This window comes from Podarcis vaucheri (genome assembly GCF_965113315.1).
Source record: "Podarcis vaucheri genome assembly, chromosome: 7".
Lineage (NCBI taxonomy): Eukaryota > Metazoa > Chordata > Lepidosauria > Squamata > Lacertidae > Podarcis > Podarcis vaucheri.
Genome location: NC_138765.1, coordinates 45,652,513 through 45,677,386, shown reverse-complemented (window position 1 = coordinate 45,677,386; position 24,874 = coordinate 45,652,513). Strand labels below are relative to the sequence as shown.

The 24,874-nt window shown below is 40.1% G+C and overlaps 1 protein-coding gene across 1 annotated transcript in view; it reads left to right on the top strand.

Moving 5' to 3' along the window:
* Positions 1-24,874, top strand: part of WWOX (WW domain containing oxidoreductase) — a 574,826-nt gene that overhangs the window by 249,709 nt on the left and 300,243 nt on the right. The gene's annotated exons all lie outside the window — the stretch shown is intronic.

Below are 24,874 nucleotides of genomic sequence, written 5' to 3'. Positions count from 1 at the left end.
GAAGGAAGCCCTGTGTAGGGGAGTTTTTAATGTTTGATATTTTATTATGTTAGACTAAACTAGGATCCATTAGACTAAACTATAGTTAGACTAAACTATGGTTTAAATGTGAGCATGGTAGTTTTAACACCTTCCTTGGACTCATCCAAGAAGTACAAGAGGCTATCCAGGAGTTGGTGTTTCTGGCGAGGCTGCAGAGCTTGGCTCCTGTTCCTCCTACTGCTGCTTGTCATAACTCTGCTCACTTCCGCAAACCTACACCTAGTGTCAGGTGCACATGTACAGTCTTAAACAATATGATCATGTCTCCCTAGATATTGAATGAACTTAAAGTATACAAAATCTGAAAAGAACCATAATTCATCAATTTGTTATAGTTATAACTGTAAGTACCCCAGAACTTGGAACCATAGACCAAAATCAGCTGCGTATGGCTATTGTGACTGACCGAGAGATGGTTCTTCCATTTGTCTTGGAGCCCACTCAATTCCATGTAATATCAGATAGACCAGGCTCGAAACTGATTTATTTTTGGTTTAAGAATATTCATGTGAAAATAATAACACCTTTCTCAGAATCTAGGCTTTCTCAGAACCATCAGAGAATTAGAAATCAAAGTAAAAATAACCCTCAAGCAGCAATCGCAAATAGTCATCCAACATAAAAATCAACTACATATCTCAGCTCAATGGTCACACCAAATAGATGAGTCTTTAAAAAAACTTATATGAAGGAAACATGATCATATTGCTGTTTGCTTGCCCCAACCTTTTGTGATTACATGTGGCATCCATTTTACACCTGTCCAGTTGATGTGTGGGTTCTTTTGGACCCAGAAGAGAGTGGCAAGGTGGGGTGGAACATGGCGGAGTGGGCTTATGCATGCTCCACTGATGTGTGATGGTTGTCGCCTGTACAGTAATGCGACTGCTCATAAATTTTCAGAAGGTGCTCACCAGGCACCCTCAGCTACTATTTCTTTTATTCTCTGCTACAAGCCCTAGTAATGTACCATGTGACAGGGCAGGGGAAGACAGTGGTAGGCGTGCCCCATGCTCAGGGTGTGTAATTTCACCAGAATTCTCAATAAGTAACTTAATTCCATCTGCATAATTTCCCCAGGAGGAGGGCAGGCAAAGACAATCCAAATACCCCATCTCAAATCCTTGCAGCACCCTGCTAATAACCACGACAAAAGTTTTGTCAAGTGTTTTGTGGCTGGTTGTGGTGGTAATGAAGTCAAATCAGGTGCCACGGTGAGACCTCTTCAGAATTAAGAAGTTTTGACGTGTGTGAGAGAAAAAAGTTACATTTCTCTAAGTTTTCTTGGCATCTCAAAACACAATCATTTATATTTTTAACACAGAAAACCACTGGTTGTGCTGTGTCAGTTAACACTTCACTTTGTCATGGAGTATGAATGAGGATGAAGTTTTATTTCAGAAAGGTGACCAGAAGTGAAATGTCTGTAGCTCCATTGGTTAGAAATAGGTGGTGTTAAAGGATCCAATCACAAACTTTCCCTTCCTTGGGCTTAGTTGCTAGTCCAAATTCTCTAAGCCTTGCATAGGAAGGTTACCAGGGGAGAGGGCCATGGTTTTGTAGAATTTGTAAAGCAACAAAAATAACAACAACAGAGAGAGAGAGAGAGAGAGAGAGAGAGAGAGGCTGCACTAAAGACCATTAAGAGGCCTAAGACCCACATTTCAGTGTTCATCATTTGTACCGATTATAGTGTGACAGCTCTTGAGTTTCCAATGATAACAGCCATCTGACTTGATCTGAGTTCAATGGATTTTCACTGAAATAGAATCATTGCCTTTGTGATGGATAGAAAAAGTAAAGCAATACATCCTGATAAATGCTCCTGCTTCCCCCACCCCCTCCCACCTCCCTTTACCGTGACCTTGTACAGTCTATAAGTGAGCAGAGCTGAGCCCCGGCCACTGCTGAAATGCATCAGGACTTTGAAATTTAAGTAGCTCTGAAACCCATCAATGGGGTGAAGGGAGAATGGCCTGAGAAAACGATGGATCATGCTTAGAGGGCTCATAGGGAAACAGGGTGTGCTGAAGGTCAATACGCAGACATGTCCTGAAGGAACGGCTCAGACACTCATTCTCATTCACATCTCAGAGCCGTTGCTGCTGTGGCGCTGTGAGGAGAGATCAGTCAGAGAGTAAAATAAAACAAGAATCCTGGAGCATATAATTTCTTCCCTGAATCAAATAGCACAGGAGTACTGTATAAAGTAGTTGATTACCTTATTGTGGCAAAATTGTGCATCATAGCATTCTACCCAAGTAGTAGGAGCAGTCTTCAGAGAGGAGGTTTGGCTTTTGTTATGCAGCAATCAGTGCTGATATTTTTGTGGAACAGTAATACTTTTTATAATGCATCTTTTTACGTTTCTTTGTGAGTGGTATTTGTTTGACGTTAAAATTAGGAAAATTAGAGAGAACACACTCTGTCTTTACTTCCTGTTGTAGTTCCTCTGCTTTACATAGCTTCATTACTGTTCATGGCTCCTTACAGAGTAGTATCAACAGAGGAAAGCAAAACACAAAGATACCTGCCCTGAGAAGGTTACCACTTACCATCTGGTTGACTACTGTGAGAAACAGGATACTGGATTGCATGAACTTTTGGTCAAATCCAGCAGGGCTTTTTCCAGCTGAGGATGGAGGACTAAGGACTAAACCTAAGGTCAAACAAGAAGACCCACTTGTTTAGACAGAATCTGTCCCAATCGCATATGAAGCAGCAGATGGTATTCCATCTTTGGTACAAAGGGAGTTATAGATAAAGGTACTAAACTGTTCTTCCTGCTCGTGGCTAATCTCCCCACATTTCTGTGTCCGGGCATTTTTCTCCTGAGCTGAGCTATAGAAAAAAACAAAATAAAACTTGGGATGAGATTATTAGAAAGCATAATGCAGGGCAGCGAGGCTTTGGAGCCCACCCCCTGCTTTATATTATATGCAATTGGTGTTTAAAGAAATTATGGTTGGCACTCTGTATTAGGTGTTCCAAAACATTTTGGGTGGTTGAATCCAGTACTTTTTAAGTCCCCTTGCATGCTTTGTACTTCATATTGATTTGCACTGGTACAGCCATGGGTAGAATTCGCGCCTGATTTTCCAGTCAGTTTCCTTTATAATCTATTTTAGAAAGGTATAAGGTGCTAGACAAAGTGCTGCCCCTCTCTTAGATGCTTTCAAAGAAAATTAAGTAAAAATTAGTACATAAATTTGAACCCACAGTTACCATGCCTAAAGCAGGAATTGCCGAACAATTTAAGGGGCTTATTAGCATTTTATGCAAATCAGTTATTACTGTTCTCTACTTCCTTAATTATCTATGTTATTTCAATACAACCCTTTCTTTGATGTCCCAATTCTATATTTAAATAGTGCAAGATTTCTATCGTATCCGCCCTCTGAGGTTTCTTCCATGCAAAAACATGCCAACAGCAGCTATTTTAGAGACTACTGGGAAATGTCTAATTGGTTAATCCCATTTGAGTTATGAAGGGTGTATTGCCACTCACAGAATATCAGAAACATGTAAAGTACAGGCTAGGAGAAGTTTACTAAAACCTGCAAGACTTCCCCTGAATTTCAGCCCCAAAGACGTTTTGTCTCCTAGATATCCAATGGGAAATGATTCAAAATATGTCTTAAAAAATGTTCTAAAACCTTCAGACTTCTTTGGAATGTGCTAAATGATTGTTTCATAGTAGAAATATTTTGAAATAAAACATGAAATAATCACCACCACCATCCGAATTGCAAAACAGTGAAATGGGAAAGGGGCTGAAAGGGGGAGGGGGAGGGGGAAACTGTGTTTTAGTGCTTGATTGCTATGAGATGGGGGAAGAAGTATGTGAGAGTGGAGACAAGCCCTCTTGTGGCTATGATAATAATAATAATAATAATAAATTTTATTTATATCCCGCCCTCCCCAGCCGAAGCCGGGCTCAGGGCGGCTAACAACAATAAAACAGTACAAAGGTACAACATAAACAACATTCTAAAATCATTCATTATAAAAATTAATTAATTCAAGCCACTAGCAACCATTGGGCCAGAGCTCTGCGAAGATTGCCGAGGGAGGGAGTCAGGCTGTGCCCTGGCCAAAGGCCTGGTGGAACAGCTCTGTCTTGCAGGCCCTGCGGAAGGATGTCAAGTCCCGCAGGGCCCTGGTCTCTTGTGACAGAGTGTTCCACCAGATCGGAGCCACAGCCGAAAAAGCCCTGGCTCTAATTGAGGCCAGCCTAACTTCTCTGTGGCCTGGGACCTTCAAGATGTTTTTATTTGAAGACCGTAGGTTTCTCTGTGGGGCATACCAGGAGAGGCGGTCCCGTAGGTACGAGGGTCCTAGGCCATATAGGGCTTTAAAGGTTAAAACCAGCACCTTAAACCTGATCCTGTACTCCACCGGGAGCCAGTGCAGCTGGTATAGCACCGGGTGAATGTGATCTCGCAGCGAAGACCTCGTAAGGAGTCTCGCTGCAGCATTCTGCACCCGCTGGAGTTTCTGGGTCAGTCTCAAGGGCAGCCCCACGTAGAGCGAGTTACAATAATCCAGTCTGGAGGTGACCGTCGCGTGGATCACAGTGGCTAGGTCAGGGCGAGAGAGGTAAGGAGCCAACTGCTTAGCTTGGCGGAGATGATTCAGGCACTCTTCAAATATATTGCTGTGATTTGCATACAGAGGGCTTTTATACGGTGGATTTGTCACTATCCTGTGTTTTCATATTAATCATACCTGCTACTGCTGCCGCCGCCACCTGTTCTACTGGTGTTGTGCATCTTGCCAGGCAGTACCAATTTCAGACAAGATCACACTGATTTGGGGTGAAATCTTGCCCAAGATTGTGTGAGCTCTTGTACACTCCACCAGATCTCGGACAATTTCAGGCAAGATCTTGCCCCCAATGGACCTGATCTTGCCTGAAATTGGCTCCGGTGGTGGCACCACTTCTCTACCACTGGCAGAGGCAGCAGGGCAGACAGGGGGCGCATAGGAGTGCCACCTGCAGGGTTCTGCCAGCTCTGATAATGTATGATTCTAGCATTTTATAGCTGCTATAAGGTCGTTTTAGCTAAGACTGCTGCCCAATAATTTTAACCCTGCAAGTGTCACCTGCCAGTGCATTGCTCTGAAGATATCTCCCAGAGTGCCACTCATGATAATATATCCCTCATTCTCAAGGCATTAACAACTACAAGGTCCCTGACAGACCTTTGTTTAAATATATTCATTATGTTTAAATGCAGATTTTATTGGCCACAAAGCTCTTCCCTGATTGACACTGATAGATACAGAAACCTGAGTTTAGTTTACATTTAAAAATAGTCTTTTAGATTTAGACAGTAAAAGATCTGTATTTTTTTTTTCAACGTTAAAACAAGTTTTTAAAATAAGTTCATTCAGAAACAAGATTCTAGCTCAGAAATTTAGAGGGAAACTACCATTAGACATTCTCATTTGTATATAAGGTGGGGCTTTAGGCTTCTTTTTCCCCAGCCTAAGATGTGGAGTATCTTCCTTTCGATTCTAAGCCTTTTGCTGTCACAAACCAAAGCCTCCAGCTTACTAAGATAGCTCAACTTCTTATAAAGTGGCCACCTCACTGAAAAGTACATTGTTCCAACTCTGAAATTATACAGTCTAAAATCATCATCATGTATTTTCATCAGGATGAAATATCGAGAGCGCTGCTTAGTGCAAGGTTTTATTAATGATGTGCTGTCAGAAGCTGGATGCTCTGCATATTTGCATATTAAACAGCTGAGTGAAGAAACATTCCTTTTATTGCTGCAGGGAATAAATCAGTTTAAAGCAAGTTCTCATCATTTATACTCCTTTCTGCTAAATCTTCTTTTATTGAAATAAATTGTTGAAGTGCTTTGCTCATTTTTTGAATACTGATGAAATTTACCTTGATAGGGACCTAGGAAAACACAGTATTTTCTTAAAGGTGCAGCTATGTATGTATGAATTTCAATATCTCCCAAAGAATTTGTAAACACTAAGGAAGTTAAAGATGGTTCCAAGATTGGTGGTATGAATGAAAGAGCTATCTCTCCCCACTGCACACACACAAATACTATACCATTAAATGAACCATTCAGGTGGGAAATAACTTGTATTTTTGACTGTGGGAAATGAAGACTTTAGTTTAACTCATCGCTCTGGCGTAACTTTGTGTAACTTTGTTACATACTGATGTATTGGAATGAAATTTGGCGCACATATCCAGCTCTACATAACAGGTTGAAATGACAGCTAAGCACCCTTATATCCCGTATAGGCCCGAATATGAGCCACACTTTTTTTTCCAAATTCTGACCGTGAAAAGTTAAAGTGCGGCTTCAATTTGCAACCTTACAAAAATTGGCTTTTACAATATCGCTGCTAAAACAGGCATACAGTAAAACAGAATAGGTGTGAGTGCCTGCAGAATTTTAAGGGAGCGGCTTATATTCAGGTATTGTATTTTTTTCTCCCCCCCCAAAAAAAATTTAAAGGTGTGGCTTATATTCGGGTGCGGCTTATATTCAGGCCAATACAGTATTTTCAAAAGAGAAAGGCAAATCTAACTGTATATTATAAGTTGATATCTACTTGGAAAAGATATTGGAATCAGAATTGGTGCCATGTTCAGGACACCATTTTATGTTTCAGGCTCAGGCTCTGTCTGTCTGTCTGTCTCTCTCCCCCCCCCCCAACATTCAACCCTTACACCTTTTTTCTAGGGGACCTTGGAAGGATATCTACAATCAGATGGGCACAACATAAATAATAAAATTGATGTTATTGTTGTTGTTACTACGACTACTACTATAACACGTTCCACAATGTGCTATTTCCTAGAGAAAAACATATCAGAATTCCAATTGGCTTACACATTGAAGAATCTTATGTATTCAGTTCAAAACCAGCTTGGCCTGCTGCCTCAATACTGAGGGATGCCAGTAGAAGTCAGGGACAAAGAGAGAGATAGCAAATACGATATCTTATGACTGGATACCAGAAAATAGGGCTCTCAGTCATTGTGTTTCACTGCTTAATAAGTGTGCTTATTTAACATTATATTTGAATAAAAGGCATTTCTGTTTGAGCATTCTAATTCCTGCAAATTGCAGGATCAATACAATGCTTCTACTGTCTATTTTTTATTTTGTCTGATGGTGGCAGCATGATTTTTAAAAGTCCCTAAGTGGACTGGGAGAATAGCCAGAAAGGGGGAAGATGGATAAGAGTTGCCGATGTATTTATTGGGCTCTTTGTTTATTGGGTTTAAAAGGAATCCAGCCTCACCTGGATTCCCCCATGTTTTAAGATAATTACTTGAATTGAATTCATAATTAAGAATGAACAGTATATGAATATGGTGGCAGTGGGGTGGGGTGGGAGGAGATACCTGAGACAAAATCAAATGGAGTAAAATGTTCTGCCAATTGGTAGAGAATATGATTTCCACTGCGGTAGCAGAGTTCTGAAACAGTTATTTTTACTCCACAGGAATGCTGCTTAAAATGGTACCCATCCTAGAGTGTCTCTTGCTGTAAAGTGTATAGGCTCTTTCCACTTGACTCACATCTGGCCTTGTAGTCAGTGTCCTCACCATCAATGACTATTAATGTGGGAGACTATTCACTAGGGCTGAGTCTCCTGGTAAAATCTTGCTGATATTATAATGGGGAGAGGGTGCTCTCTTTTCATTGGCATCCTCATGGAAACAATGATACCCGACTCAACTCTGTGTTTCTTAATAGATGGAATCTAGTTCGAACCCCTGCAATGCAGGCATCTCAGCTAAAGCATCCATGACAGATGGCCATCCAACCTCTGCTTAAAAACCTCCAAGGACAGAGAGTCAACCACCTCTCATGGGAGTTTGTTTCAGTGCCAAACAGCTCTTACTGTCAGAAAGTTTTTTTCGAATGTTTAGTTGGAATCTCCTTTCCTGTAACTTGAAGCCATTGCCTTAAATCCAGAGCAGGAGAAAACAAGCATGCTCTCTCTTTCATGTCATAGCCCTTAAGTTATTTGAGCATATCTCCTCTCAGTCTTCTCTTTTCCAGGCTAAACGTACTCAGCTCCTTAAAGCGCTCCGCGAAAACTTAGTTTGCAGACCCTTGATCATCTTGGTTGTCCTTCTCTGCACACGTTCCAGCTTGTCAACATCCATCTTAAACTGTGGTGCCCAGAATTGGACACAGTATTCAAGGTGTGGTCTGATGAAGGCAGCATAGAGTGGTACTATAACTTCCCTTGATACTTCTGTTGAATAAGCATCCCCTTAATTCCTTCATCCAAGTCATTTATAAAGCGGTTGAACAACAACAGGTCCATTGTAAACTAAATGTTGTAAACTAAAGCCTATTATCTGGGTTTATAAAGCTGATAGAGAAAGAAAACTATTCTAAACAATCATCAGAGGGGAAAGATATTCTCTATTTTCAGGGGAAGTGCTATTTGCTTTCTAGTCTCCCTCCCTCACCCCCCCATCACGAAAAACAGTGTGTAAGACATAATCATTTTAGCATTGTTACAGTATAAATCATTGGTGACAGAAGTTTCTTTATTTTGCAGAAAATGTGCATTTAATAACATGAAAATAATGGTATTCTCCACGAACTGGAATACAAAATATGCTTCATATTGTCATAGATATGGGGTACCAGAGTCTCTTAGTAAATGGTAAAAATTGATAAATGGTAGTATTTAGATAATATTTGGGATCTGAAGGGAAAATATAAACTGCAGAAATATGCCAGCAAGAAATTCTTGGGTTAGCTTATGCAAACCAGCCTGGCCAGGCTAGCTGAGTGCAGAGCTATTAAGAAGCAATGGGGTACCAGGTACTGAGTCATTAAAGGCAAAGGAAGTTCTTGAATTGTGCTTTTATCCATCAGTGGTTTGCATTGTTTTCTTAGATTCATTAGACTTAATTACAGCTCTGCTTTGTGCTCTCTGCTTTTAGTTGGCTTCATAGCATGGATGTACTTATTGAATTGGATTCAGTGTATTATTTGATTAATACACATAATTAATTCACTAATTTCTAGGAAAAGAGCGTTCAGTGCCAATGACATTTCTGTAAATAATCCCCTTATGCTTCTTGATTTAGTTGAATGTGCCTGTGGTGTTTAACCAAGAGAAATTATTAGCTATTATCAAATTGGTTTGAAGTCTTACTAAGTGCCAACCTTGGCTAGTCATCTAAATTGCAGTTAACATCAGTACTGATGTCACACTTAACTATGTCTAAATGGGAACAGGAGTGGGGGGGAGTGCAGTCCTGCTGTCAGTTTCTTGTCAGTGTTATGTTATTATGTAGTGATGAAACAAATCTTAAAATCAGCCCATGAGTGTATTTGATTTGCTTACATTAAGCAAAGTGAAATTTGTATCCTGTATTTAACAGCAGCAATTTCCAGACTATGCCATGCTCAGAATTGTAAATATTAATACTTACATTGGTCAAGTTTTCCATTCCACTACTGACTCTAATGGCCCGGTTCAGACATATTACTAAAATACAGTGCTGCCCTATGGGGATGAGTATGGGCATGCCTAAAACTCTCTCTCTCTCTTATCCCTCCAGTCCTCCTTTGGGAGGAGACTGGACACATTTGCTTTTGTTTTTAAACTAGACATGGTTTGTTGTTGTGACTGTCAAGGACAAACTGTGGTTTAAAAACTATTATTAGGGAACAAAATCAGTTCTACCATCTCACTTTTGTGTTGGAGGGGATGTCAAGTATGGAGATCACTAATTCATTTATGTTGAGAATATGTTGTGATTAAATATTTCTGGAATATGGTTGTTACCATCATCATTATCATTATTAGATGTATTTACTTGCCCTTCAACATTAAAAATAATTTAAAACAAATTACAACTGTAACTAGAACACACACACACACAGAGAGAGAGAGAGAGAGAGAGAGAGAGTTAGTTAGTTGAAGGCCAAAATGAATATATGTGTATTAAGCATACCATGAGATCTGGAGAATGAAGGTGCCAGAACAGGGTTGCAGCCACTCCTTGATGGCCTTTATTCTTCTTGAGCAAGTCTGTGGAGGTGGGGACAAAAGGTGACCAAGGGAGACTGGAATGCTGAGAGGCAAGAGTTGAGACTGAAGAGTCTGGACTGGAGGAATTATTTATTATATAATTTCATTTGAAGTGACTAGATGAATTATTTCAGGAAAAAGTGGGGGTGGGGGGTGGGGACAGTCTTAGAGACAGAATAAAATGCTGGATTGGGAAGTTCCGAATCCCATTCCAGTACATATCACTTTGGATATGGAAGAGAATAGAGTGATGGAAAGGAGAGGGAGTATGTTTAAGAAAAAATGAGTTTTCCAAATGACAATCTGGATTGAAGACAGAGCTCACCAAGAGCTTTTGCTGGCTCAGTGATATCTTTGGCTCCCTCCACAAAGTGCCTTAAATACAGGGCATAAAGTGTGTCTGTGTGTAATGTCCAGTGTTTTTTCCTTACCACCTCCAGGGCAGCCCTCCCCTACTCCTTATATCCTTATATGGAGCTATGGGCAGGTGTGATGATAAGTGGGCCAGATAAACCAAGAAGGCAGAAAGTTTATATGCCAATAGTTGGAGTGTGGGACTTGCAAGAGCATACAAGAGCTGTGAAATATGCAAGCTAGAAAGAAGTAAAAGAAGTGGTGGCATACAATGCTGTCCTCCCCTGCAGAATGATGAACATGGAGAAATGGTTCTTGCTTATTTCATCGCAGCATGAAGGTGCCCAGTAGTGGCTGACTTCACTGGTCTCAGCAGAGAGTCAGGTATTGCTTTGGGTGGGGAGGGGATTCATTTAGAAGAGCAAATCAGGTGCTATTCTTGTATTCTGAAAGCCAAATGGTTGTCAATTTGTTCTTTACCAGACTCAGGCCTTTAATTGCCATGTCTGACCCTAAGATGAGTTCTATGGAACCCTCAAATAAGGTAAAAGAATAAGATATTATTTCTTTAGAAATACACTTTCTAATAGTGGCATGCACTTTCTGGAAGGTGTCCTGATTAGTTTTGAAGAAAATAGCCCATATGGATCAGAGACAAGGGAACAGGGACATGAGATGAACGAATATTAATGAAAGCTTGAGGAAGCATGAGAAGCCCTCTCCCACATTGGGACACTGGGTCAGGGTATCTTGAAAAGGGGAGGCATAGAGTAGCCTTTTGGATGCATCCCCAAATCTGGAGAATTTGGAGATCCAAAACCTGTCTAGTCTTAGAGAAAAAGCAGCGGCCAGTTGCAAACCTATCTTGTTAATGTCTAGGATGGGCATAAGGCCATAGGTTAACAAAGCTGTTGTAGCTCATAGTAAATAAATTTCCCACCACATAGTTGGCATAGTCACAAGGGCTTCCACCAATCAGATCAGGCAAACAAGAATATGACTATGCACACTACAGGGATTGAGCTTGAATTTCTCCAGAAATGCAAACAAAGGTTCTTTAATCAGGGCAGAATATGCTTATTGGGAGAATCCATTAGTCATAAAGGATAATTAATAGCTGATTTTAGATGTTTATCTGCATTAGATATGGCACTGATTCCAGAATTTATTAGTCATGCATTAAGGTGATTCATTCATCATAGGTAAAACTTCCTGTTCAGCATTCACTCTAGGGAGGTTTATTGGCAAGGAGTACTGGGGCTTCCCCTCAGTAAATGACACCAGGCTTAAGCTTTGCCTGATTTACATGCACCATCGCCAGAATGTTACTCAAACCAAAGCTAAATTATACATAGTCTCAGGACATGTGCAAACCTCTAGCTGAACCAAGCATTTGAGTAACGTGCAGTTTAAGTTAAAATGCAAAAGCAATTACAGACAAGGCATCAGGGTCCTCTTGTATCTGTTGCACAAATGTGCCTCCTCAGGTTTATCTTCACAGTCTATATTAGCATACCTATATTATGTTCCATCCTGTATCACTGATTAATTTTTTTCCCATAGCCAAAAGTGAACCAATTGACAATCATTAAACATTACCAATTTGTCATGCATGGAAGTTCAATCTATATATTGATGACCAGTTTGGGATCTTACTCCACAGAACTAGTGAAGTTAGGGGATTTAATAAGCTTCTGACATCACTTTATAAATGCATCTTGGTTGTTTTAGGACAATATGAAAATAATACTGAGGCGCACAATGAGTTCCTGACTCTGAGTTATTTATGGAAAGAATGGATTAAATAGATTTCTTATAAATGGTGTCATTACAATAAAGCAAAGGAATCAAGCAAGCTTGTAATTCCCATAAAATCTTATTGCTATGCTATCTTTCTTTGAGTAGTCCAAAGAAATACTGCTGCCATGAGATTTTACCAAAGAAGTTTAATGAAGCTGGTATTTTAACCAGAGGTGGCATCTTGTCTTGCTATTTTCCTTTAAATAATAAAACCAATAGCAATAATAATAATAATAATAATAATAATAATAATAATAATAATAATAACAACAACAACAACAACAACAATAACAACAACTAACCTGGTTCACACAAGTCTTTTATCTATTTAGTATGTTATAGAGTTTTAATATAGTAATAACAATATTTAAGTTATTTATTGTTATTTTTATATATAACAGTAATATATAGTTTTATCAATATATAATCCAAACCCAGCTTTAGTTTCCTGATGACAGAAGCTTAAGTTTCGGGAAAGGAGACTCAAATTTATTTCGTTTAGTTACCCTATTTTTGCACACATATCCTACCATCTGACAATTTACAAGCTCCTCTTTTTACGAAATGAAAGTTGTTGACCCATTCTTGGGAAACCATGGGTAAAAATACCCTGTCAATAGGATATTGTGGGGGGCAGGCTTCTGCTAGTGGGGGCAGAACCTCAGATAATTGAGTACTTTCAATGCTTTTCAATAATATTTGTGGAGCTAGGGGGAGCAGCTGGCCCCCTGCCCCCCCCCTTCGCTAGGCCCATGTCATAGTCCAATATGGTAAGCCTTTAAATGTTTTTCTGCCCTTACGTAAATTCTGTTTTACGTACTTAGTATATCAAATAAGAACAATTGCAGTGGCTTTTCATTTTGTGTCATTGGCTTTAATAAAGCAATTTCAGATTTGGACATTGCAGATCATTGTTTCCTTTTTTGTTGTGTGTTTTTTTGATGGCAAAATATGATAATAGTTGTGCAACAGCTGCTACTCCCCACCCTCCAAGGAAATGGAGCAAAATCACTATACTTGTATCCAGGAGTTATTAGAAAAAGATATCTCCCCTATTTATTTATACTTTTACATATAGCTCTTCAGTTAACAAATGTGGGCACATCAAAATACTTCTTCCCAAGTACAGTCAATTTTTTTTATTTATTCATTTACTTAAAGCATCTGTACACCAGTCTTGAGGTTTAAGGATTAAGGTAACATAACAATGAAATAGCAATGCATTAAAACTGCAGCTAATAACTTTGGGAGAGGGAGAGAAATAAACAGCACTGTTTGTGACAGAGACCAAGTTATATGATGAAAAAAGATTGTTTTGCATGTGGAAACTGCCATGTTAAAGTGCTTAACAACTGTGTACTTCTAAACTATGAAATTGTAGTAGCAAAAAAAGTTATTAATGTATCAACACTTGGGGCATGTGAAATATCCCAGGCTCAGTTCTTGGATTTTCTAGGTAGGTCTTGTGTCTGAAACCCAAGTGGACCAATGCAGTAGTAGACTAGACAAACAAGGCAGTTTCCTATATTCCTGCTGCTGAATGTTCCTGTTAAACCTTTGAACAAATGGTTATTCGTGGTTGTTTAAAAAAAAATGGCTTGAACTACACAGAGTCCATCTTTACTGCAAAAACTATTAAACTGTGTAGTTCTAAGCTGGGCATTTTTAGTGCTGCCAGGTGAAGTCAGGAAATGCTCTATTTACTTTCTATTGACTAGCTGCATTCAGGCAAGACTGCCAGTGCGTTGACATGGAAAGCAACAGAGACAGAACCATTTCAAACCACTGACATTATACTGCTTTATTTGCAAAGTGAATTGCTCCTGAATGCACCAGTTACTTTTTTATGGAGTATTTGCGTGTTGACAAAGCTTTAAAAGAAAAGGGAATAATGTAATTCAGGCTATCTTAATAAAGCTGTCATTTAAAAAAAAAATCCATTTCACTTTGTTTTCTTTCATTTGTTTGTTTAGAAAAAACTGAACAATTTCTAAGGTCAATAAAATACATTAAAGAAATAAAAGCACTTAGCAATTTGCAATTTCATCTGTATGTGTTTCTGAGGCATTGTGAAAAGAAAATTGTTTGTGTGTGAGAGAGATTTTGTTTCTTTTGAAGAATGTTTTCATTTCTTGAAACAACATCACCATCAGAGTATTGATTTTAAACGCATTATGTTAGGTAGCTAACATTAAGGGAATATGCATTGGAAGTTAAGTGACATATAAACACATTGTCATGCAAATTACTGTTTCCATGTAAAATGACTGGTAATTAGAAAGCTCACACTCACTGAAGCTTAGGCGACACCATGATTCAAACTACAGGAACCTGTGACTCATTATTATTGCAATTATTTTTGGTAGAATATAATGCCTGATTCAACAATATGATGTTGTCTTGAGTACTTTAGATATCAAGGAAACCTCTTCCATTAACCTTCCTTCTGTAGTGCCCCCCCCTTCATGATAATATGGATGTGTTTTGAATCCTAAAAGTATATTGTCAATGCATTAATACATAAAATAATAGTTACAGATAAGGCTGAAGCTGTGCAGTCAATTAAAATACTTCAATGAGAACAGACAATGCTTGTTGGGGTAGGGGAAATACTTTATTGCACTTCTAAAAGGTTGCACACTCCATCACATTCATTCTGCAGACAGTGTGTAGAATGAATTCTTCCCATACCATCCTCCCCATCATAATCATGTTCCCCACCCACCACCAGCCAAACAACTTTAAAGGGGAGAACAGGACACTGTTCCTTTTAGAGCATGTCAGCAATAAAGTTCTTCACCTTGCAAAAATATGATATTGCTGCATGTTTACAAGAGATGGCTAGCAAGTTCTAGGACCAAAATCAGAAATCCACTGAAATTGTAGAAAGAGATGTAACACATAAACATAGTTAATCTGATGTATTTGCCCCATTCCATAATAGTTTACAATGGTAATAGCATCAGAGGTAGAAAAAAGGAAAATGTCCCTGGGAAGTCAGTACGCATCTTTCAATATGTATCACAGAGGTGGCGTTAGAGCACGACTCCTAGACTTTAATACGCTTAGATAGGACGTTAAATGGTCCCTTTGAACTCCCGAGAAATTATGTAATTATCTGAAATATGTATCTGTTCTATTTTATAGTTTTTCCCCACCCCCTGTTTGTGCCATTCTCTTACTTCATACTGGAAGAAAGGGGGAGAGTCCTCACTGGCTGACTGGTTATCTGGCTGTGGAATTCTCTACTGAAAAGAGCGCGGCCCTTCTGTTAACACAATACTTTTATCCAGTAATCACAGCCTGCAGGAGACAAAATAACAATTCATCTGGAAAATGAGATTAACTCATTTAAGTTAGGCAGTGATCACAGAGAGAAACCCATTGGTGTTATCTGCTTGAACGAAAGCATACAGGTTTGAGGGCCATTCCGGTTCAGGGGGTCTGTGTTGTAGGTCCAGCTTGTTGAAAGTAATTGGGTCCTGTCAGAGCATGTCTTTGTGAGATATGGATATTACAATGGAATTCTATTAATCTCTGACAAATCCCCTCTCATCTGATAGAGGCTGTATGTCCCTTTTCTTCAACCACAACACCTTCCAAGCCATCTTTGTACATGTACTGCAAAGTGTAGGTGTGTGGGTAGGCGTCATTAAGCGTGTATGTTTATATCCCAGCTGAAAATCACTACATCACCTTTTTAACATTTTCTCTTTGGAAATTGTATGTGCACATACAATTTCATTTTGATTGCTCTTAGTTGAAGTGATTTGTTGTGTATTTAAATTGTTTTGTTTTACAAAACCCATGAGCATGAATTCTCCTTTCCCAGTACATTGCAGTAAATATTTACACAGACAAATTAAGTAAAAATGAACAAGTATAATTTAATACACTAAAGGATTTGGTTTTTTTTCTTTCTTTCTCTCCCCTCCAGGGGGTTATGGACCACATAATTTTGTATCTATATCCCAGCTTACATTCTCTAGATAAGATATATAGTTGTGACTATTTCTCTGATATAAGATAACATGTAACTATTGAAAGAACAAACATTTTCAGCATTGATCCTTTGTGGACTTTTGCAAGCAGAACCTTGATGGAGTTAATAGAGATGAAGGGAAGCTTAGGATCCTGGGGTTTCTGGTGCAGCTACCAAATGCAAAAGCAAGCAAGCAAACACAAGGCATGTGTAGTGTGTCAGATACAAAGAGAGCACTTATGTAGAAATGTATGTGACATCCTTTACTATTTAACAAAAAATCACCTATCCTGTTGATGCCCACTGCTGAGTGTACATTAAAGAAACTTCAGCAATTTGTATTTGTGAAATATGCATCTAGGCTATGTATACATTAGTGCATTGAAATGAAGCGAGGTTTCTCCCTCCTCATGCACATTTCAAGTCACTTTTTCATTGAGGCTTACTCCCAGGTTAGTGTGTATAGGATTGTAGCCTAAAAGGCTACACACACAGTATGCACATTTGCTTGGGAACAAGGCCTACTGAACAGAGTGAGACTTACCTCTGAGAAGAACTGCTGCAGGTCAGAGTGTACAGTATAAGGCAACTGTCTGTGTTGCTATACCTTCTTGGAATAATATGCCAATCAGTCCCAGACTTGGGGAAGTCCTTGGGAAGATGCTGTCAGTGATCTCCCATTCCTGAGCACATTCAAACACGCCCCCCCCCCGGCACTTCTCACTTGCTTCCTTCCCTCTCTCTGGACCACTTCCTAGAGGGAGAGAAGAAGAAGACCCTTGTATTCTCTACAGTTGTATTCTCCTATTTCAAGGTTTGGTAGCGAGTCTGGTGTGAGAACTTCCAGGAAAAAGAAAAAGAAAAACTTGTACACGGTGACTGTTACAGTCATGATGCTTGTAACCACAACTGTGTTATAGGACCTTACACAACTGTTGAACTTCACTAGGAGAAATTATGCTTTGCATGGGAACATGCCACATAATCCATCCAATTCATGCAGTTGTTGCATACAGATGTTTGTGGTGAAGGGTCACCAACATATAAACTGAGTTACTGTATTTCATGGCAAAGACACCATACTCATAACATTGAAAGAAGGCCTCTTGTGCACTCTGGAAATGGTTAATTTGCATTCTAGTAAATTTACAGCTAGTTACATTTACTGATGTTGTACTTCAAATACCTTCTGTCTCTATAATCAACATTATGTCCTGCTTGGTTTAGTATAGCTCAGCTTTAACAAAGAAATACAGTTAATTTAGCTATAGTTCACAACAGTTGCTTTAATTTTTATAGGGATGAGCAGCATTAACAGAAAGCCATTTTTGCTTATGATGGCACTAGTTTATAACATTGCCAGGCTGCAGTAATTATGGTTTTTCTTCTACTTCATGCAAAATTGTTTTAAACTTAGCTTTTTACTTTGTCTTCAGTTTATTTACAGAGACAGTATTCAGTTTATAGTTATTTTTTAGTATTGGCCTATATTATTAATATTTTATTGTCTGGAGTATTTGCTTTGCTCATTAAGCAGATGCTCACTAGTGTTATATAGGTTTGTGTAATATGGGATGTCATTTTTGTGTTCTTCCAGCTATGTCCTTCAAGAAGGGTGGAGGAGACAAATTCTTATTTGAAGCTGATGGAGTTTTGTGTGCTTCCACAAGCTGTTTAGTTAGCCCACAATGCATTACTTAATTTGGTTAATTTAAATTTGTTTCCACCTGCTTTCTTAGCTGGTATGAAGTTAGGCAGTGTGCACAGAAGTTTAAAATCATCACCTAAATCAAGAAAAATCACAAGTACCCATGTTAGTACATTAAAAAGTACAACAAAGTTAATAACTTTCTTCAAGCCAGCTGAAACTTTTGTATTCAGACTTAATTAGTGCTGTACGCAGATTTCAGGTTGTTTCTTATATTTATTATAACCTACCTTTCCTCCAAGAAGGATAGCATGCATGGTTATATCCCTATCAGTTTTATCCTCTCAACAACCCTGTGAGGTAAAATAGGCTGAGAGGCAGTGACTGCCCAAGGTCATCCAGTGTGAGTTTAATGAATGAGTCAGGATTCAAATCCTGGTCTTCGAGGTCTTAGTCTAGCACTCTAACTACTGCTCCATGCTGGCTGTACCATGTTCTAGTGCAGGCATAGGCAAACTCTGGCCCTCCAGATGTTTGGGACTACAATTCCCATCATCCCTAGCTAAAAGGACCAGTGGTCAGGGATGATGTTCTAATAGGTCAAGTAACAATTGCTGTTCACCCTTTGACACACATAATCCAGCATCTTAAAAATGTTTCTGGCTTTTCCATATATAGCTTTTCACTCTCCTGTTTTTTTCTTATTGGTGTCTAGATTGAAAAACAATTTGGAACTCAAAGGTTGCTTACTACTTTTGTGCAGCATTTTAGTTGTCCTAACAAAAGTAAGTAAGTAAGTAAGTAAGTAAGTAAGTAAGTACCGTAGATAGATAGAACGTTGTGGTGTTCCAGCCTCCTCCAATCTCACCCTTCTAACATTGGGTGGCTTGATTGGCAATGAGTGCATACCCTTAAGAACTGGTGTAGCATGTTTCCAGCTGGTGACACCGCTCAGAAAAAAAGCCACTACTTTTCTGTCATTTCCAATTTTAGAGTAGTCTTTGCAGAAATGTCATATCAGTGCTCAGGAACAGCCATATCTGATGAAGTAGCTATAGCTGTGAAAAGGTGCCACTGAGGACCCCAGGTCACGTACCTGCTCCCTTTGGGGAAGTGCTACCCATCGAGAACAGGCCCTAATTTCCCTAATTCCCAGGAACCTACCAAGTCATAGTTTCAGTTTATTCTCTCCCATCTATTCCATCAAAGCAGGAAGACAATGATCCTGAACCTACATTGCATCACCTGACTCTGATGACAATGATAGAGTTGGGTATGATTCACATATTGGTGGCACCCTACTACCATTTCCCAAATGACCTCAACCAGCAACTTCATATAGATATTGAATAGCATTGGAGGTAGAACAGAACCCTGAAGGACCCCATTGATCAGGTGCCATGGAGCTGAACAGCAACCCACCTGCATTCTACCATCTGGTATATATGGAACCATTCCCATGTTTCAGGAATGTATAGGCACTCATGAATCTATACCATCCATCATAATCACTGGCGGAGGAAGAGGAGTGCAGGGGGAGCACACTGCCCCTGTCCGCGCAATCCCAGCAGGGTACCATTGCGGCTGCCCCCCGTCCATGCTGGGCACCCCGCTCCTGCCCCACTCCCAGGACATGCGCCAGCCCCACCCCCGCCTGCTCTCCACCCCCTGCTGCTGGAGCATGAAGCTTCACCATTGATCGTAATGACAGACATTTTGCCAGTAGAAAAAAATGAGATATGTATTTAGAAGTAAATTAATGTCTTTTATTTCTCAAATAAAAGCAGATCACACAAGCCCATTTTTGTAGAGTTTTCTCTTCTTCCTTGAAACAGAAATTCAGTCTTGGTGGTTCTCTAGTTTGTTCATTTTAAGCACGTTTTCTCTAAAGCACTCTACTACAAGCTATTCTCAATTCAATTTGAACGGAGAGGTTTTTGTGTTTGAATAATTTACATATAAAAGCTTTACTGTACGTTTTATAAAATGACTGTGTACAGAAAACAACCATTTCATTTTAAGCAGTATTGTTTTTCCCCCTACCAGCTGAGTTCCGTTCCCTCTTCACTTCTGGGCTTTTCACTAACATTCTATCCCTGCCCCCACCCCCCACAGAGAAGACCCCCACCTTTCTAATTCTAACTTAGAAGTGACTGGAAATTGATGTGCTTTCTTCAAACTGTGTTAACATACATCTAAGACCACTGTGATTTGAGTGTAATCTATGAAGATTAAAAATGTGTTTCTGTATCTAAGTAATTTGGGGAGGGGGTGACAGGTATCCTGGCTATGTTGAAACACCTCTGTCTTGCAGAGCATGACAAGAGGTAGCGTTCCTCTAAATGTTTTACAAATGGTTCACTAGACTAGATGGCATGTGTAAAGTCTTTGTAACATCGTTGCCTATTAAACCACAGTTGGCTGTTGGCCATTTCTTTTTCAATTTGCCAGCTAAAGAACTCATACAATGCTGTTTGTTGTTATTTATTATCTACTCTTCACCCTATATCTCTTCTACAGTTTAGCCCTGGAAAAAAGGTACAGAGGAAAGCAATCTGTGGTAGAGGGTACAGATTAGATACAGAGCACATGTTGTTTTTGTGGGCTTTAAAAAAATATTTAGATAATGATTACTATAATTACTATTTAATTAGATGATGTATATATCACCCTTTGCACAAGACACAAAATAGTTATGACAAAGCCAAATATGACAAAAATAACACATTAAATCCATAAAATAATGCAATCCTTAAAATAGGATCACACCTCATAACAAATCAATGAATAACAGTTACTAGCAGCAGCAGCACAACAAATCCTTTTGTTTAATCTGCACTTTCTTCCTCCAAACCACCACTGAAAAACAGAGTATCTTAATCAGCTACAAATAAACAAACAAAAAACACTATGAAGAGATGCTCTGTATGTATACAGAAGTCCCTGGTTTAAACTCTGGCATTTCCGTTAAAATAATATCATGTATTGGAGCTGGGAACAACCTCTCCCTAAAACCTTGGATTGGCATAGACAATACTGGGAAAGATGGACTGTTGGGCTGGTTTGCATAAACATGGAGCTCATACTGTCAGGCCACTAGTCCTTTGTGTTAAGTGTGTGCTTCAATCTCTCCCCATCAATACTTTTTTCCTGGTTCTTGCCTATTATATTTTCTCTCACACACATAAATCTCTCATGTTGCAGAAAAGCCACAACAATAGAATGCCTGTTTTGCAAGCTCAGTTAAGTTTATTCATTTATTTATGTTCAAGCAATGTTAAAGTCTCTTTGAAATCCTGAAAATTATTTTTGTAGTGAGGGGACAAATAACATCCTTAGTATTCTCCACCTTACACACCACCCTCGAGCACTCTTAGAATCTCTTCATCTTGGATGTTAACTGTGCCTCAAGATTCACCAACTTTCCAGGCACTAATTCTATTGTGTTCTCCTGCTGACACAGCACCTTTTTCTATTTGTTTTTAAGAGGTACTGTGGTAGAGTAACAGAGGGCCTCATTAAGACCCACCTTTTATCCTACTTCATATTTTATTCTGATTTTTAAGATTCTTACAGCAGAAGAAAGTAAGAAGAAAAGAAAAGAACATCATTTTTTTATTGCTCCTCTGTACCAAGCCCTCCCTCCAAGAGTCAGAAATATCCCATAGTTATGATTATGGAAAACTTAACAATAGAGTTGGTGCAAACAACTGTGCTACTTATTCACTGTCCGTTGAAAGTACCAGGTCCTAAAGCTTCCTTAAGAGAAAACCACTAGGCAAATAAAAGGGGATGAATAAAAAAGATAGCTGCTGGCTTTTAATCTGGTTAAAACGGCTATGTTTTTGAATGTATGCATTCATAGTGTATCATAAATTGGTTTTTAGCTTTGTAAGCTGCCTAGAACTACAATTTAATGGAAATACAGGGTGACCAGGTGGAGAGGGCTTCATCTCTCCCAGTATTTTTTGGCAGGGGACAGCAGCAACCGCCAACCCAATATTTAGGGGGCCGCCTCCCCCTGCTGCTGTCAGGCGACCTCTATATGCCCCAGCCTCCGCCCAGCAACCCAGGAGCCATGTGGCAGCTGGGACAAACACAGAGGGTGATCTCCATGCTTGCTCGTCCCAGCCGCAGCCCAGCTCCTGGGCTGCCAGGCTGTGGCTGAGACGAGCAAGCATGGACATTGCCCTCAGCACGCCCTGCCCAGCACACACCAGGGGGCATCACATGACATGTCACGTGATGCATCACACGACCATGCTTCATCAATGTAGGGGGCAATTCGGTGACCATTAGCCTGCAACCTTGTTTTGTTTTAGTTGTTAATAATTTCATTAGTTTGCAAGAAATACAGTGATGACTGATTGGCAAACTCTCTCACACATTCCTCTTAGGTATAAAATTTATTTTTAAGTAAAATAATAACCTAGTTAGTAGTAGTTACAGCCAGTGTGGTGTAGTGGTTAAGAGCGGTAGTCACGTAATCTGGGAAACCGGGTTCGCGTCTCCGCTCCTCCACATGCAGCTGCTGGGTGACCTTGGGCCAGTCACACTTCTGTGAAGTCTCTCAGCCCCACTCACCTCACAGAGTGTTTGTTGTGGGGGAGGAAGGGAAAGGAGAATGTTAGCCGCTTTGAGACTCCTGAAGGGGAGTGAAAGGCGGGATATCAAATCCAAACTCTTCTTCTTCTTCTTGTGTGGTCTCTCGACAATCCAGTTAAGTTGGTAGTTATAAATACCAGTTGGGGAGTTTCAGGGAATTGTGGCTTACAGGTGCATGTCCCTGAATGTTCAGGACATAAGTTCCACTCCAGACTCTACTATGAAAAATGTCAGTGAAGCCTAACACCAAAACAGTTATGGAATGGGTGGTCCTACTTTGTACCATTGGGTGTTGGGTGTTTTGTATTGTGTTTTGTTTTAAATAAAAAGTTGCAATTGCTTGGCATTTTTAAAGTGGAGATTTTTTCTTTTTCTTTTTTACAACAAATCTTTCTTGAACGGGTTCTGTAAACCCCAGGAGTGCTGCCTCTTATCTTGTAGTTAATACCTTAGCTAATATTTTACTGTCAACACTAATTAGAGAGATTTGGATGGTAACTGGCACAGCTTTTTCCCATTCTTGGGTGCAACATCTATTAGATAACAGAAACATATTAACCACAGCTAACCCAGCATCAAATATATTAGGCAGGTTCAAGTTGAAACATACCTGTTTGCAGGGCGAAATAAGGAATAAAGTTTTAAAAATAATACTTTGAACTTCAGTTAGTGTACCTTCAATGCATGTGGTAGTTTTCACTTAATACAAATGCTAAAATTAGGTATGGATATTCATTTGGCCCAATCACTGCTGGATTTCTGCCCCATTCAATGTGGATTCTGATTGGCTTGAGGTCTGAGAGGGGCCTTGGGCAAAGAGTTCTCTGCTCATTCCCCAACTCTGTAAGTGGACCCTGGCAGTAGTGGCAGCACTTGAAGCAGTGCAGTGGGGTTGGGGTAACCCCCATTTTAATTTCCCACAGTGCGCTAGAGTGACATTAGGTCAGGGACATTGTAGGAAATCAAAAGGGTAGTTAGATCCAGCTTCCTGGTAATGCTTGCAGTGCCAGACCAGGGGGAAAATGGCTAGGGGCTGTCAGGGTGCTCACATCAGCCGTGGGCCCTGGAAAAGCACCTAGGCCCTGAGTGTCAGGTGCTGGAACAAAGGAAGGTGCCTTATACCAAATTAGGGCATTGGTCCATTTAGCACAGTATCATTGACAAGGACTGGCAGCCACTCTCCGGGGTTTCAGGTAGGGATCTTTCCCAGCCCTACCTCCATACACCAAGAATTTAATTATGCACCTTTTACATGCAAAGCACGTGTTCCAAAACTGACCCACAGCCCTTCAACGCTGACACCAAATATTGCCATTGTTGCATGGAATATGGTTGTGCAAATCTTATGGGCACTTCTAAAACTGTAAAGGACCCCTGACAGTTAAGTCCAGTAGCAAACGACTCTGGGGTTGCGGCACTCATCTCGCTTTACTGGCCAAAGGAGCCGACGTTTGTCCGCAGACAGTTTTTCCGGGTCATGTGGCCAGCATGACTAAGCCACTTCTGGTGAAATCAGAGCGGCGCATGGAAACGCCGTTTAACTTCCCGCTGGAGCGGTATCTATTTATCTACTTGCACTTTGATGTGCTTTCGAACTGCTAGGTTGGCAGGAGCTGGGACCGAGCAGCAGGAGCTCACTCCGTCGCGGGGATTCGAACCACCGACCTTCCGATCGGCAAGCCCTAGGCTCAGTGGTTTGGACCACAGTGCCACCCACGTCCCTATGGGCACTTCTAAGCTAATGCCTATTTCATGAAAGGTGAGTATGGCAGTTCCATCAAATGCTTCCCTTTTATGAGAGAAGCCACAGCCAGCACCAGACTCAAGGAGTCCTTGCTGCTGATGCCTGGTGCTCAGCACACATTCTTCCCTTTAATGCTCTCTCTCCCCGACCCTCCCTGGGTAGCAGCAGCAACACTACATACCACTCCTCGTTAGGCCCTTGGGTGATGGTTTAGCAGCACTGCTATCAGACCATTGCTGAAACAAATATCAGGGGATCGTAAGTGGCAGCGTAGATGGGTTGGTGCCTCACGTAGCCGACAGCCCCAAATCTGTGTGAATACCTCTGCATGCATGCAACACATTGTTTCTGCATTGTGCTTTTGCAACTTATATTAACAGGGCTTAAATGTATAAGATAGGCAGCGTGTTAATGTTTGCAGATACTTTTTCTGCTGCCAGTAAGTTTATAGTGTAGTGCTTTGCAGTGAAATTTAGCTTTCCTTCCCCATCTGTATTGGAATCAAGTGAGGCTTTTAACATCAAATTCTGAAGAAACCACATCACTCTGAAACATTTGCATGCAATCAGACCCATGAAAGTTCACTTTATATGTATGTGTGTATGTGAAGTAAAAAAAAGCAAGGATAACTTGGTTTCTTGGTTTT